This window comes from Mustela nivalis, assembly GCF_964662115.1.
Source record: "Mustela nivalis genome assembly, chromosome: 7".
In the NCBI taxonomy this organism is placed as follows: Eukaryota; Metazoa; Chordata; class Mammalia; order Carnivora; family Mustelidae; genus Mustela; species Mustela nivalis.
This window is the reverse complement of record NC_139026.1, coordinates 132,382,909-132,398,999: the sequence shown is the minus strand read 5'-3', so window position 1 is coordinate 132,398,999 and position 16,091 is coordinate 132,382,909. Positions and strand designations below refer to the sequence as shown.

The 16,091-nt window shown below is 44.9% G+C and overlaps 1 protein-coding gene across 18 annotated transcripts in view; it reads right to left on the bottom strand.

The window, feature by feature from the left end:
* KIAA1217 overlaps positions 1-16,091 on the bottom strand; it is a 377,430-nt gene that overhangs the window by 250,513 nt on the left and 110,826 nt on the right. The window contains exon 1 of one of the 18 annotated variants that reach the window (XM_082742073.1): positions 11,049-11,202. The exons of the other annotated variants lie outside the window; for them this stretch is intronic. The gene's annotated coding sequence lies outside the window, so the exon portion shown is untranslated. Of the gene's footprint in view, positions 1-11,048; positions 11,203-16,091 lie in introns of those variants that run through there. 18 annotated transcript variants of the gene reach the window in all.

Sequence of the window (16,091 nt, the reverse complement as noted above, 5' to 3'; positions counted from 1 at the left end):
GTGGGGGCGCCTGGGTAGCTCGGTGGGTTAAAGCCTCTGCCTTAGGCTCAGGTCATGATCCCGGGGTCCTGGGATCGAGCCCTGCATCGGGCTCTCTGCTCAGCGGGGAGCCTGCTTCCTCCCCTCTCTGCCTGTCTCTCTGCTTGTCATCTCCGTCTGTCAAATAAATAAAATCTTTAAAAAAAAAAGAGAGAGAGAGGGAGAGAGGGGTGGGGTGGGGCTACAATTTCCGAATGCTTGAGAACCACCCAGAGAACATGCCTCCGATTTCCTGACTGCCACCGCCGGTGTCACCTGCCCCCACGGGACCGCCCTCAAAGCCTGGGCTCCAAAGAACACGTGCTGGTGTGCAAAGGTCAGTGGGTCACCGGGACTCAGAAGCCGGGCTCCCACATCAGCCCTGGACCTCATAAGCCGTGAGGCGGACCTGAAGCACAGCCCTTCTCCGAAGCTCAGTTTTCTCACCTGCGAAATGAGGAAGGAGAATGCTGAGCTCTCCAGCATTACCGAAGGTTTTTGCAAGCAAGCCCACACTGAACAAATGCCCAGCATTGAAGGTGCTGGTGGGAGCCACACCCTGTATGTGCCACCGTCGGCCAACCCCAGCCGGGTGTGACAGGAAGGCTGGGCCTGACCTCTGCGCGAGGGGGAGCTTCCGAGGGGCTCCCCATGGGAGCTGCCGAATTCACCTGCTGATCATATCTGAGCTCAAATCAACGACCACAAAATGAAAAACACTGGCTTGGACTGAAATATAAATGGTTTCTTTTTGTGAGTTGGGAGCAGATGAAAAGGCAAACATCACATGTATCACAAGGCCCTGGGAATTACCTAACCCAAGGACTTAGGACATGTGTCTCCCGTTTCAGACACTGTTGCATCGACTTAAGCCTTTTTTTTTGTGGTCAAGATGAAACATTTCAGTGGATCCTCTGAACATGTGAGACCTAATGGAAGTGTTATTAGGGGGAAAAAAAAAAAAAACAAGCAAAAAAGAAGAAAAATATCAGCATTTGGCCTTTGGGTTAATGACAAGCATGATGGATTTTTCTGGACCCCAGGAGTGGGACCCCTGGTGAGCAAGTCACAGATTCCCAGGACGCTGTGAACTGCTGGTACTGGGGGTTTCCACAGTGACCATCCAGCCCTGGAGTGACAAAGGACACTTTGGGGACATCTCCGGGATGGAGGGTAGGGAGACTTAGGGCTTCGTTAAAAGCCCCTACCCAACCCCTGCAAAGGAGCTTCCGTGTAAAACAATGTTTCAACAGAAGCTAAAAAGACTCTAAAAGGTTCTAAAGCCCTTTGCTTTGCACTAAGAATCAAATCCAAATTCCTTTCAGTGGCTTCCTAAGCCCCCCGCCACCTTCCCCGGGCCGCCTGGGTCTTAGCCCTTCACCAGACAAGCCCCTTCCTGCCCAGGGCTTCCTGCACATAACTATTCTCCCTGAGAACATGCTGCCTCTGCTTTGTTCGCCTGCTGCCTCTCATGGAATCCTCTCTGCTGCCTTCCTGCCACGTGTTTCAATCCGAAGTCATCTGAACGTCGGTTTTCTCTTGGCTTTTCCCCCCTGGCATCTAAGCCCCGTGAAGGCTGTGGTCCCAGGAGTAATTCGAACCCCAGGGACCCCCACCCCCGCAGCTGTACCCCGTTTATGCTAGCCGAAATTCCCTTGTCCTCACAGTCAATGCAAACTGCACCATCACAGACCCCATCTCCAAAACTACACACTCTGAGGACTTTTCGTGGGTTGCTGGAAAGTCACTGGCCCTGGACCTGTTCACCTGGAAGTCACTGAGTCAGGCAGGACTCGTGAGCTCCTGGCTTTTGATCGCTCCTCCAGAAAACGAGGGTGTTTTCAGCCGCAGTTCAAAGGCCCCTCCCACGCTGAACAACCACAAATGTTTAAGACCCCGCCTGGAAGCCACTGATCCCTTTCTCCCAAAATGCTTTAAGAGATGTTGCTGTGACAGCTGCTTCAGGTAAGGAGCAGACCAAGCCAGATCGTGGCTTAAGTACTTCTCAGATTCTGTCCCCGACCTGGAAACTATCTGGCTGCAGAAATGGAAGATTCCTTAGATTGAGAAACTCGCCCAAGACCACAGAAATAGTAAGTGGTAGAACCAGTTCGGGAACGTAAGTCTGTCCAACAACAAAAGCCAGATGGCGGCCTCCTCACCGCAGTGCTTCAAGGACAGCAGGCCTACGTGCACGGCCGGGCTAGCTCCAGAGGAGTCAGGCGGATAAGGGAGACAGGTGTGGGGTAGGGAGAGGGGGAGCTGTGGGGAACCTGAGAACCAGAACCCCACATCTTAATAGGGCAGCTGCTACGTAGCTCCCATACATCTTTTTAACAAAGAACTTGGAGCCCTGTGTTTCCTGGTCATCTGATTCCCCTCCCCCTCAAAATGTAAGAAAGTTGATTTTTCTGTAAAAACTCCCGATTCTACAAAGTTCTGGTTGTTTATCAAGATACGCAGAGGCCACGGTGCAGGCCTCTCTAGAGGGCGCTCCCCACCCCAGGTCTGGGGTCTCTGATCTATACTAACGCTGGCCCGCACAAGGAATGACCTACGAAAGTTGCCCAATCTGTCCATTCAATTCTCCTAAGACCTTCTGTAATCACACACAAAAATAACGGCAACAGGAGTGCAGTGCGTTTGGGGATTATTAGGCAAAATGTGGGAGCAACAGCATTTTGGGAAGCATTTTTGATGAACCACTAAGTAATGCTTTCTCTGGGGTGAATACTAAAGGTCTGCTCCCAGAGCACACTGAGGGAAGAGATCTGATCAAGGCATGTGCCGCTTTCTTCCTCTGAGGCAAGGAAGAAGGTTGCTTAAGAAATGCATTCCTGACAAGCTAGCTCGAGGCTTGACGTAAGAGGTCCTGCACAAGGAGAAAACCTACAGCTGTTCCCGCCTCCTTTGTGTCCTTGAGTCCACCCTTTGGGGTAACACTGAAATGAATGAATGAATGAATGAATGAATGAAAAGGGGTTGGGAGGAAGGGAAAGAAAGCAAGCAAGCAAGCAAGCAAGCAAGCGGGCGGGCATGCATATGAGGACTGGAGGCAACAGAGGTACGAAGTAAATCACTCCCTGCGTGATTATGTTGTTTGGAAATCCAGCCTCATAAAATGAACAAACCGTCCTCAGGGATCCCAGGAAAATGCTGTCGGGCTGAGTCACAACTGCTCTGCAGCCTAAAGAACCAAGCTTCTCAACTCTTCGGAGCTCTGGTTTCCTTATTTCTAGGCATGCTTTCCTAAGGGATTTCTGGAGGATTATACGGGATAACTTGTGTGAAAGTTTCCGGCAGATAGCAAGCAATCACCCTTGTGGGCATTCCAGTTCTTACCCGCAGTGGTCTGGAAGCGTACAGACAAACTGTTTATTGCACCGTGTTGGCATTCACGACGACATCTGGGATTCAGAGGTACCGTGTATGTCTTAAAAAGCCATGGGCATGAAATATTTGGAGGAAGGAAATCTTGTATTTATCCCATGATAAAGGAAGTTTGGCCCATTTTTCTAATGATATAGAAAAAATTCAATTAGCCTTAAAAGTGCTGTGCCCTCACCTGGAGGCCATAATAATTATATTACCTATAATGAAATCGCTTAAAAGAAAGAAATTGCTCAAATCACAGCTTTCCTTCCTTGTTTTGCCCATCACAGCCACAATCCTACTCTTTGCTTTTTTTCCTAGCATAGTTAATTCTCCTTATTTTTTTTTAAATTAACCAACAAATGTCAGATGTTTGTTTATGCACAAAGTACCATATTAAGAGGTATTTGTTTTATTTTGGTTCCCTTCTGCAAACATTTGCAGTTAGCGACAGAATGGAGATATTTCATGAAGTGAAAAAAAAATTATATCTAGGGAAAAGGTGAAGTTTCAAAAGCAGCTTTTGAGAGGGAGAAAGAAAAAATCTAACTACCAAAGATATGCACTGATTTGCACAAAATGAATACATAAATCTACCACCTAGAATGGCTTAAATGCACTCTGCGCATCAGAATTAAAAAGGATTTGGAGTTTAAAATAATGTCAAAGGCTTTCTTCAATGGTTTGAGAGTATAAAAAGTGTCATTTCTTTTCTTTCAAAAGATATCCTGTGACAGTATATTTTCTAGGCCTGTCTCACAGTAAAAGATGTCTTTAGAAATCTACATATTCTGTAGATTTTTTTTCACTTAGGAAACTGAATTATAGTTCTATAGTTACAGACTTAGCATGAAAGCTGATGTCCCCTTCATCCAAAACTGATCAGAAACTTGGCTAGGCGTGAAGTTTAGTTACAGAGCACACTCATGTGAACTTGAAGTGAATGTTTCAGACAATGGGTCTGAAGATGTCGTAACCCAGGAAGGGAAATTTACCGCTTCTGTTGAAAAGTTCAAGACTGCCTGGCTGGCTCAGTTGGAAGAGCATGTAACTTGATTCTTGATCTCGGGGTTGTGAGTTCGAGCCCCACAGTGGGTGTAGAAATTACTTAAATAAGTACACTTTATTTATTTATTTGTGTTCAATTATATGTAACTAATGAACTGTTGAACACCACATCAAAAACTAATGCTGTACTATATGCTGGCTCCCTGAACATAATAAATAAATATACTTAAAAAGAAAAGAAAAGTTCAGGCAACTTAAATATAGTTAATCCAGGTACACCTGATAGCTCAGAACCCAAAACAGCATTTACTTAGAAAGGTAGGATCCTGACTTGAATAAACTTGTTTAGGGAAGATTCTGCTAGAAATGAGACCTTCAGAAATGACAGTTCCTATAAAGGAGGAGGAAAAAAGTGAATCACTTCCTTTTTCAAGGGACAACTACATGAAGACACAAATATGCTCCTGGCTGGTGTGTGAGACGGAAAAAGTCACTTTCTCAGACTACCTGGAAACAATCCGTTGCGTCTGGAAGGACACAAGCTATGCTGTGGGGCAGCCCGGTCTTTGTTGTAAGCGACTTTCAAAGTTGTAAGCAATGATATGCATGTGATAAAAATATAAATAGCAGTGAGGTCCAGAAGTCCAAAACAAAAGCTTCCTCGGGTGTCTGGATGGTGCAGTCGGTTAAGTGCATCTGACTCTCGATCTCAGCTCAGATTGTGATCTCAGAGTCGTGCGATCGAGTGCCGTGTGGTCTCTCCGCTCAGTGTGGAGTCTGCTTGTGTTTCTCAATCTCTCTCTCTCTCTCTCTTCCCCTCTCCCTGCTCCTACACATGTGCGCTCTCTTTCTCTAAGAAAATAAATAAATCTTTAAATAAATAAATAAAAGTTCCCCTCCCCCACTAGTTCCTCTCTCCGATTTATTAGGCATCATTTTTGAAACTGTTAATGTATAGATAAGTATACAAGAAATCCATAGGCCTTTTCACACAAATGGGTTCCAGCCTTTTTAAAATAAAAGGGACCATGCTCTCTGTACTGCTCCGTAAGCCATAATGCTTATTTAACCTGACTTCGTAATGGGTTCATACTGGCACATAGGGTCTATTTCATATATCGTCAAGAATACAGTGGGTTGTATAATCTGAACGTGCCGTAACACACTCTCTAAGACTCTTATTGATGGAATAAACTGGTGAGTCTTTTTGAGAGAAAATTAGGCAGTACCTTTCAACGCTAGTAATCCTAGTAAACCAACAGGACTAAATTAGTAATCTGACAGGCAGGAATTTGTTCTCTGTATTTCCTGACACGTACACACAGAGGCCACTGCAGCCCTGTTCATCAAAGGGAGAGGAAAAAAAATAAGCAACCCAAACAGCTGTTTAAGGGGGTCAAGTTAACGTATAATGGGGCCACTACTATCATTGCTCTGAAGACAGAAGAATTTTAAAAACCAGAGTTTGTGCTATTCTCATCAGAGACACAGAGACACAGAGACATATACACACTCCACGAGGAACGAATTGAAAATTATCCTTTGTAAGGCAGTTGGCCAGAGCTACCTTCTTCTGCAGTCTGAAAAGTTACCTTGAAAAAGGATTTGAATAAAGTGACATTCAAAGGTGAAGGGGGCCCAAGCAACCTATCCTGGTGCAAAATTCAGGCAGATGATTAAAAGAAAAAAAAATTGTCCCTCTGGAAGACAGAGTAGGCTGAATGATGGTGGTGGCACGTTTACCTTACTGGCGACAGCTGTGGAAACGTGATCTGACATCCCAGTGTCATTGTGAGGGGCGTTTACAAAGCTTCTTAATGTCAAAGACCAACAGTGACCCAGGATTCCTCCAAATGACTGTTTTCTTAGCCATTCCAAAAAAATCTGTGGGGCGGCAGCTTGCTTCTGGGGTGGCAAGAAGTAAGATGAAAAAGGTCCTTTCTGAAAAGTGTGCTGCGCCACATGATAGGCCGGTAACAACATCTCCCACCGGGGGACTTGGCTCTGTCTTGTACTCTCCAGGCCAGGTGCAGAGTAAGGCAGACAGGCAAGGAGGATCCACGGCTCTGAGGACGATCCCACCACTGGGTTTACGGGGGCAACATGAGCGTGTGCATTTATGAACCTTTGTAAAACCAATAGTGGGAAACAGCATTTTCACTTCCGCTGCTGAATCATGAGCAAGGGGACGGGAGGAGAGGGGTATCGGGCAAAGGTACATGGGGGTGTGAAGTAAACCCTGAGGCTGGAGAGGCCACAAAAGCTACCACCTCCCTTCACTTTGGACTGACTGTACTCATGCCCTCACAAAAAATCATCTGTGCATTCCTTGCTTTGTGACCCTCGAGAAGAAATCGTCTACATGGATAATTCTCTACATGTGCTCTTCTTGTGGGGTAGGTAGTCTGAAATTCTTTCTTCTACCTGTACATTTGTTGTCTGAAAGCTAAAGCAGCAGACGCCTCCCTGAAGGATGAAGTTCAACCCAGTCTCCATCTTCTGTTCCTTCCCTTCATCTAAGCTCGCCCTGAATTCCACAGGTACCACGGCTTCTGGTTGTCCAGATGTCACTCAATGACCACCACAAACCAAGGAGAACTCGTTTGGGTTTTATATGGGGTGGCAGATTTAGTAACCTCTGACTTCAAAAAAAAAAAGAAAAAAAAAAAGGAAAAGAAAAGAAAGAAAAGCAAAAGCAAAAATCCTTTTCTCAGAAGGTGATCGATATTGGAATGACTGCGGAGGAAAATTCCACTCTGCAATCCGGAATGGCCAAAATTCATACACAGAGTCTGCCCTTGCTGCTTCACCACGCGTACTAAAAACACAACTCATAACACAAAACATAAATAAAGACAGATGACAGCTACCCTTGTGGTGTGGTGAGCACTGCATAACAGACAGAGGTGTCAAATCACTATGTCGTGCGCTTAAAACTAACGTTAACATCGTGTGTCAACTGTACTTCAATAAATAACTTAAATACACACACACACTCTCTCTCACGCACACTGAAATTGGGGGGTGGGGGACCAAAACAAAGATCCCAAACTCCGGTTCTCTGAGGAATTTCAGCTTCCACTAAATTACATTTCTCCCTGCCTAGGAGAAAGTTAAGGAAAGAAAACCAAGAGGGGAGCTTGGTTCCTGGATGAGGAAAGCGCCCTTCCCACTCCACCTGCTCACGCCTCAGCAGCCACACACCTGAAGAGAAGCCACGGCATCTGAGAGGACACCATTTCTCAGGTTGAGGTTTTGGAAAAATAGATGTCGGAAAACTGCCCCTGACCAGTTTCAAACAGGAGCATTTCCAATGACGTTAAATTGACAGAGCAGTGACTGAAGCCTGAACTTTAAGCAGCTTCTGGACAGTGCTTCCCTTTCACTGAGGAGAGCTGTAAGATGCATCAGGGCTGGAGGAAGTTTTACTTCCAGTTCCTGAAGTGGGAGATTTCGGTGTCTTTCTTTCTGAACAAATGATTTCCACGGAAATTTAAAAAAAAAAATTTTCAGAGAAAAACATTATTTAAAGACCACTAATTCCTTTACTAAGAGGATTTTTTTTTAAAGATTGTATTTATTTATTTGACAGAGAGATAGAGAGAGAGCACAAGTAAGCGGAGCGACAGGCAGAGGGAGAGAGGGAAGGAGGCGCTCTGCTGAGCAGGGAGCCCGCTGCAGGACTCTATCCCAGGACCCTGGCATCATGAGTGGCAGACGCTTAACCTACTAAGCCATCCAGGTGTCCCAAGAGGATTTTTAATTTTAGGTGCTATACTTTATTTGGAATATGAATAGACCCACGTATGTTCTTCAGTGGGAAATCTGTGCCACTAATAAGTAATGGAGGCAGGACTTGAATCCAGGTAACGTGGCTTCTGAATCCCTGTTCACCCAACCCCTCTGACTCAACAGACCTTTACTAAACCTGCAAGATGTAAAACACACTTCTAGATGTAATCACTGCTTATTAATCAACAGATAATCTCTAAACAATACAACAATTAAGTGTAATAAAAAGCTTTAATGGACTTTTTAAAGTCCATTAGAATAGGTAGAAAATGTAGAAAAATATGCATTGTATGCAGTGATTCTGGGCCTATTTGGAATTTGGCACCCCAGAGCTGTGTGATTTCATGACTCTTTTCTACCTTCAACTTGCTGCTTTGTGGTTCATACTTGGAACTGAAACTTTGAATGAAATAAATATTTGCTTTCAGACTCACAGATCGGCCCTTGAGATAACCAGACCTTTTCCGGATGCCCCAAACCAGTGCTGGGAACTGCAGGCCACAATGCAGTCTGATGACCACATTTAATTAATTTACTCATTGTCTGGCACAGAATGAGCTCAGCCTCAGCAGCTCAGAGTTCAGAACGCCTTCAGAATCCCACTAGATGAGCCTACTCAACATTCCTGCTAAGAGCCCTCTCCCAGGAGTGTGGGACCTGAACAATCCCGAGCAATCTGATGTGGAAAATTTGGAAAAATTGGAAAAGTCATTAGGAAAACCCTGGAACTCATAGAGTGTTTTCCCTGGCTAGAAACACAGCTGCTAAAAATAACACAATGAAAAACATATTTGTCTCTTACATACAATGGATGTAGAACATAATTATGGGCTGTTTCGGTCTGGGATATAGGCAAGGGAGGTAGCTGCCAAAGTCTAGAATACAAAAGGAAAAAAGACATTGTGTCCAACCCCTCGCTCCCTGTGGCAATTCTCACAGCCCCTTGGTGACTTGGTTTCCTGCTCAGGATATACCTGTGACAGCAAACCCCGACTCTTCTTGGAGCAGGTAAGAGTTACAACTGTAAGCCTTCCAAATGACCCGAGCTCCCATCAACAGGTGCCAGCAAAAAGTAAATCCACGTAACTCCTCCAGCCTGCCTAGAAACAGTGTCGCAAGCCTAACTAATATAAACACATGACTATCCCAACTCCTTTGATAACGCTTCACATTTTGTATTTTAATTCATTTATAGAAATGACTGTTGCATCTGGGGCTTATCTCAGCAGCACAGTAACTTTTTCCTAGACCCCTCAGATGAGAAAAAAAGATAGCAGAAAACACAGAAGGATAGTTTGTTGCATTGTTGAAGTCGGTACCTCTCTGAGTTGGGATTTCGTCATCTGTAATGTAAGACTAAAAAGATTCTGCTAATCTCTCTGGACTGTTGCAATACAATGAAGGCTACAAAAACAATTAATGAACCTCAGGTTCCACATCAGCAGTGACTAAAAACCATAGCTAACACCTGGAGCGGGAATTCCGAGAACCACACTATATGTTTTGTCAGTCAATCCTCACAGCGCTGCTGTTAGCACCCCCATTTTACGGAGAAGAAAACTGAGGCTGAATGCCGTGAACGGGGAGTAAGTGGCGAAGTCAGGACTCCAAAGCCAGGCGTTCCGAGGTGAGGGCCACAGCTCTTTGTCAAGGGGTTCCATGGTGACTTGTGGCAGGCAACCCTCTACCGCCCAGAGCAGCTCCGGAGCTTTTATTAATCCACAGGATGGGGCTGTAAGCTTTCCGGAGGTCTGCGTTCTCCCACCTTAGGCATTTAGAAAAATATTTCAGTGCCTGCCCCTCTGCTCCTGAACAGTCTGGGTTTCAAAAGCCCAAATTCCCAAATCCCAGGTATCTTTCGCTTATTCTTAACTCTGCACCTGAACCTTCAAAACTGTTTTTCATTTCTTTTCGAGCTTGGTGAACCAGACTATTCGCATCACAGCCTCATGTCCCCAGACTAACCCCTTTAGGTGAATTCTGCACCTTTGGTGATCACTCGAGCTACCTTTACTGATCACTATCCCATCCGTATCTCTGGCAAGACTGCTGACTCTGTCTCGCTAGGACCCGATGCAAACAGAAAGCCTCGTACTGCCAGAGTGAGGTTTCCTTTTGAAAGCATGCTTTCAAAATTACTTTGATCAACCATTCCCCCTACCCTAGAAGCCTTTACCTTTCTGCTTCCCTGAGTGCAGAAACTCTGATATCTCAAACAGGCTTATTTTTGCTAGTCTTATAAAATGCCTCCGTGCAAAAGGTGCACCCTGAAATGGAAAACACAATATGCGTCCAAAGTTCTGTGATACTTCGTAGATTATACCTTTGGCATTCTACAGCTTGAAAATGCAGAAATACACGTAATCCCAACTTCAGGTCTGGTCTAAGAGTTAAACAAGAAAAAAGGAAAGAAAGAAAGAAAGAAAGAAAGAAAGAAAGAAAGAAAGAAAGGAAGGAAGGAAGGAAGGAAGGAAGGAAGGAAGGAAGGAAGGAAGGAAGGAAGGAAGGAAGAAAGAAAGAAAGAAAGAAAACCAACATCTGGGAATAATCCACAAATACACAGTACCTCAAATCGTCCTTCTAACCCTTTTCTACAGACTTTATAGGGTTATTCTGCAGGGTGAAATCAGCTGAATGCACACCGCATCACTTGTTTTTCAGACCTCTTCAGAAAACTCAGTTCATTCAAGAAAAAAGTCCCCAAAACACAGCCCCCAAACACGAGAATTCGGTGTGAGAAAGCTGCGCTTACTGATTTAGTTCTTCCTGCCAAGAGAACAATGCAGAGAAACAGAAGCCAGTGCTTCCAAATAATTTTTGGCAATAACTCAGAAGAAAAAGAAAAATCTCGTATTTACCTGTACCCAGAGCTCCACAGGTGAAGCAGCAGTTAAAGGGGGGGAAAAAAATCTAATTCTTCTTCTGGAAATTTCCGTCTCTAATGGACGCCAGGGTCATCCTTTGGAGCTGTCAGGTAAACCCCCTCCATGTCTCTGCTGTTTTCTTTTGCAGTTTTTCCCAGTGAAACTCTTGTCATTTGCATAAAGCTTACTTCCAGCCTATAGGACTTTTTGAGTAGCTACTCGTTAAATTGGCTGTCTTGACATGCTCTTTCAAGCATGACATCATAAATCTCCATGGAAACCTTAACCCCACCTGCCTACATGCCAACGTTACCTGTCAAGCAAAGACTTAAACAATCCTCTGAAATTGTTCATTAATGAAACCTTTTTAGGGGCTTTGGATCTCTGCACGGTATAATTTGTGCTGTTGGCAGAAACTTAGCCAAGAATGATGGCTTCATTTTCAAAGCCTGAGCTGTTTTGCAGAAAACAATGATCAAAATTATAGGCATTCATTAATCTGCCCCTCCCTGTCTAACAATGCACTTAATCGGTTAAAGAAAAACCTACAGTGGCCCATATGCCTCTCTCTGCAGGATAAAGTTACGCTGAAAACGGAGGGTTTGAAAAACTCTGAACGGATACTTCTAAGGTTTTCCACTCTCCAGCAACCCCCTTCCAACTTTTTACCAGCAAAACTTGCGAAACAGGTTCTTTGCTGGAATATGTGTGTGTGTGTGTGTGTGTGTGTGTGTGTTTGCATTTTCTCTTGGCCTGTTGCAGAGGAGGTAGGAGGTGTTCAGCATTTTTTAACTCTTTCCTAACATACCCACATCTTTCTTCTCTTTGTTCTAATTTACATCAGTTACCAGAGTAACATCGAAATTGATCAAATCACATTTCAGAGAATCCCTAATGTTTGCATAAAGCTCTGCACAAACTTCTGCCCAATTTGTGCCCAGCCCCTCTTGGTGACAGGGAGCTCAGCTCTCATCTCACCTCTAACTTTACTGCAGACCCTCCTTGCAATCCCAAGTCTAAGATTGCTGACCTTAAGGTGCCAGAAAGGTCTGAAGGGGACTTGGTCCAAACCTATGACAGTTCACAATGATGTTATCAGATGGCTGTCTAATGCTACTGAAAAGAGTTCTGCAGTGGGACTGCTGGGGGCTGGGAAGCATTTGAAGGCAGCCCCCCAGCAGAAGCTCCTAGCACAATGCAGAGTAGCAGAAGCAGTGGGAAGAGAGTGCAGCCTGCTTTAACTTGCCACAGAGCCTGCCGCAAAGTGCAAGAAAATCGGCGACATCTCTGAAAGGTCGAAGAGCAGAGTTTAACCCCCACACATGGCTGAGCCTACCCAGATGTTTGCAGAGGGAGCATTCATAGGTAAGAGCCCTCCGAAGGCTCTTACCCTAGAAAGAACAGTAAATGCTCCACATCCCCTCCTCTGACAATTCTGAGAGTTTTGCATTTGCCAGAGTTCACAGTCAACAGATGGGACATTACCTTCCAAGGGAACCAAGAGTTACCCCGGTTTAATATAGCAGCCCGAGTTGGAACACTCCTTGGAGGCAAGACTATTGTCAGAGATTCAATTACTGCCTCTGTAAGATGAAAATACATCCAGATGAAGCCCACGCCTGGGCTCTACCCAGTGGGGCACAAACACAACATGAAACAAACAAAAACGAGATAGAACCAGATCGAGGCTCCATTTGGCGAAATCCGCAGACGGGATGGAGGTACTATTCAATCACAGTAATTCCTCCAAGTTCCATTAGAGAGGGGAGCGTGCGAAAGTTGCTTCAGCAGTCAAGAGCGGTTATAAATTATGCCCAAGCTTCCCTCTGGGTTATTTAGGAAATGACAATATCTCAGCTTTTACTTACTGAGTTCAAGCTTAGAAAAGAGACTGAATGAGAACAGTCGGAATCTGAGAGTCAGGCAAATGAAGATGGCCACAGAGATAACTCAGATGTGAAAGCAAGCTGATTTCCCCGATGGTCCGCAGGCAGGCAGAGGTCAGCACTGACAGAAAAATCTGGAACCAGCATGATGATGGAGGGTCTTCACAGATTTAGGGCGGGGAAAGTTTGGAACGCAGTCCTCTCAGCAATAAGGAAACAACAAAGGCTGGGCTGAAATGCCAAGGCTTGCTTAGAGGTGATGAATCCAGTAATGATTTTTCCTACAGTCCCCGAATGAGGAAAATGCCCAGCGGGACTGGTACAGCAGTGGGATTTGCCTGACAGCAAACCCAGCAAGCACACTAACCCAGTCAGAGCTCAGGAAAGGCCCACAGAGGGGCTGCTCTGTTTCTAAATTTAGCCACATCAGAGGTATCCAGAATTGGTTTGGACAGCACATGAGATTCTTTCTCTTGAATCTGTTTCAAGAAAGCTTTTATAATAGATGTGGAAACTGCTCGCTGAAAAAGGCCGTGAAAATATAAGAATGCAGGTGGAAGAGGCTGGGTTATGGCCTGAGTTTTTGTTTCTTAAAAAACAAGAGTTGGGGGTGCCTGGGTGGCTCAGTGGGTTAAGCCGCTGCCTTCGGCTTGGGTCATGATCTCAGAGTCCTGGGATCGAGTCCCGTATCGAGCTCTCTGCTCAGCAGAGAGCCTGCTTCCCTCTCTCTCTCTGCCTGCCTCTCCATCTACTCGTGATTTCTCTCTGTCAAATAAATAAATAAAATCTTTAAAAAAAAAAAAAACAAGAGTTGGAAGTTTCAGGGGGAAAAGGGATGCTTCGCTGGGTAGAAAAAGCAGTACTTTTACCATTAAAATAAGCAATTGTTACCTCTTTGAAATCTCCTGACAAAAGATGATGTAAAAACGGTGATTATCCCCATTTTATAAATGGAGAAAGGGACCCTCAAAAGCTTGGGTAATTTGAAGAAGGTTTACATGCCTACTAAGCGTGGGAGTGTCCATTTTAATCCAGGCAGGACCCAAGACCAGAATGCAAAACACATGTGCCTAACCACTAGGCACCATCATCCTGGTTTAATAAAATGTGGTATCCTTTTCTTTTCTTTAGATTTTATTTATTTATTTGATGGATAGAGATCACAAGCAGGCAGAGAGGCAGGCAGAGAAAGAGAGGGAAGCAGGCTTCCTGTTGAGCCTGATGCGGAGCTCGATTGCAGGACCCTGAGATCATGCCTGAGCCAAAGGCAGAGGCTTAAACCACTGAGGCACCCAGGTGCCCCTAAAATGTGGTATCCTAATGATTAATTAGGATCTTAAAATCCCAACTAACCTAAGCCATGCTAAGAGGAGGGTTGTTGTTGTTTTTTTTTTTGTTTTTTTTTGTAGACTAACCTGAAGGTTCATATCGGGCAGGAAAGACTAAACAGAAATCTTCTGCAGATCCTTCCAGATACACTGGCTGAGGGCTGGAGGGTCTGACTGGGTGGCCCATCCGCCCAGCAGCACGTAGCAAGGTGGGTTCACTTAGCTTCAGGCTGTGCGGAGGACTGCCTGGAGTGGGATTCATGGACCACAACTCATCTACCCCAGGACAAACAAACCACTAGCATGCAGATAAGGCTAATGAAACAGCAGACTCTCAAGAAGGATCTGCAGCCTAAAGCTCTGGTCTAAAGAAAAACTGACAGGGGCACCTGGGTGACTCAGTTCTTAAGTGTCTGCCTTTGGCTCAGTTCATGATCCCAGAGTCCTGGGATCCAGCCCGGCATCAGGCTCCCTACTCGGTGGGAAGCCTGCTTCTCCCTCTCCCACTCGCCCTGCTTGTGTTCCCTCTCTCGCTGCGTCTCTCTGTCCAATAAATGAATAAAAAATCTTTAAGAAATAAAAAATTTAAAAAAATAAAGAAAAACTGACACATAATAAAAAAATCCAATACACACTTCACAAGTCAAACACAGATTGGAGGCATCACCAAAAGAATAAGGGTACTTTGATTTCTGAATTAAACAATGAAGACCAACTGCGGTAAATCCCTAAAGCTTGAACTTTGGCTCTATTTTTGTTCGTAGTCCTTGTTTGCTTTAGAAATCATCCATCTACATTTTGGTCAGCTTTGGCTACGGTGTTGGCTAATTTCATGTGTAAGCTTGGCTAGGTCGTGGTGACCCCGTTTGGTCAAACGCCTGTCTGAATGCTGGCGTGAACATATTTTTTAGATGTCACTAACATTTAAATCAGCAGGCTCTGAGCTGGCACGCTCTGACCAGAGTGCATGGGTGGGCCTCATTCAATCAGTTGAAGGCCTTAAGACAAAAACTCAGAGTCCCTGAAAAAAAATAATAATCTGCCTCAATACCGTGACATAGACACCCTGCCTGAGTTTCCATCCTGCAGATCTTGGACTCAAGGCTGCAACATCAACTCTTCCCTGAATTTCCAGGCTGATGGTGTGGCCCTACAGACTTCAGACTTCCCAGTTCCCATAATTACATGTATCTCCCCAGGCTTGGGCTCCAGTTGTCTCCTTCTTTCTTAATGTTGTCTGACACTCATTTTTACTTGGAGCACCTACTGTCATTTCAAATGCTCCTTTTCAAGACTGAAACTTGAGTAACTGTTTAGAATTTACTGAACATGAATTGAATTTAGTAAAGAAGAGACATACTTGCTATCAAATTAAGATGAAGAAATACAATCCAGTACACTGAATACTACAGTAAATATCAGAACCAGGCTCCCTGTCCTCACACTTTTAATACTCAGCACACATGCATACAGGAGAATGTTCCAGATCAGTTCAAATGTTTAAAAACAAAAAGAAGGGACACCTGGATGGCTCAGTGCCTTCCGCTCAGGTCATGATCCCAGGGTCCTGGGATCGAGTCCCGCATCGGGCTCCTTGCTCAGCCCAGAGCCTGCTTCTTCCTTCCCCTGCTTGTGCATGTGCTCTCTCTTTCTCTCTCGAGAATCTTTAAAAAAAATAAAAAATAAATAAAAAAGGAAAGGAAGAAGCAACAAAATGGGGTGGGGGAAGGCACAGAGCGAAGACAAAGGACGCAGAAGTCGGAATCCGTCTGTAGTAATGACAGCGCGTACAGCCCATTGTGTCTCCCGTACGAGGCCATCCC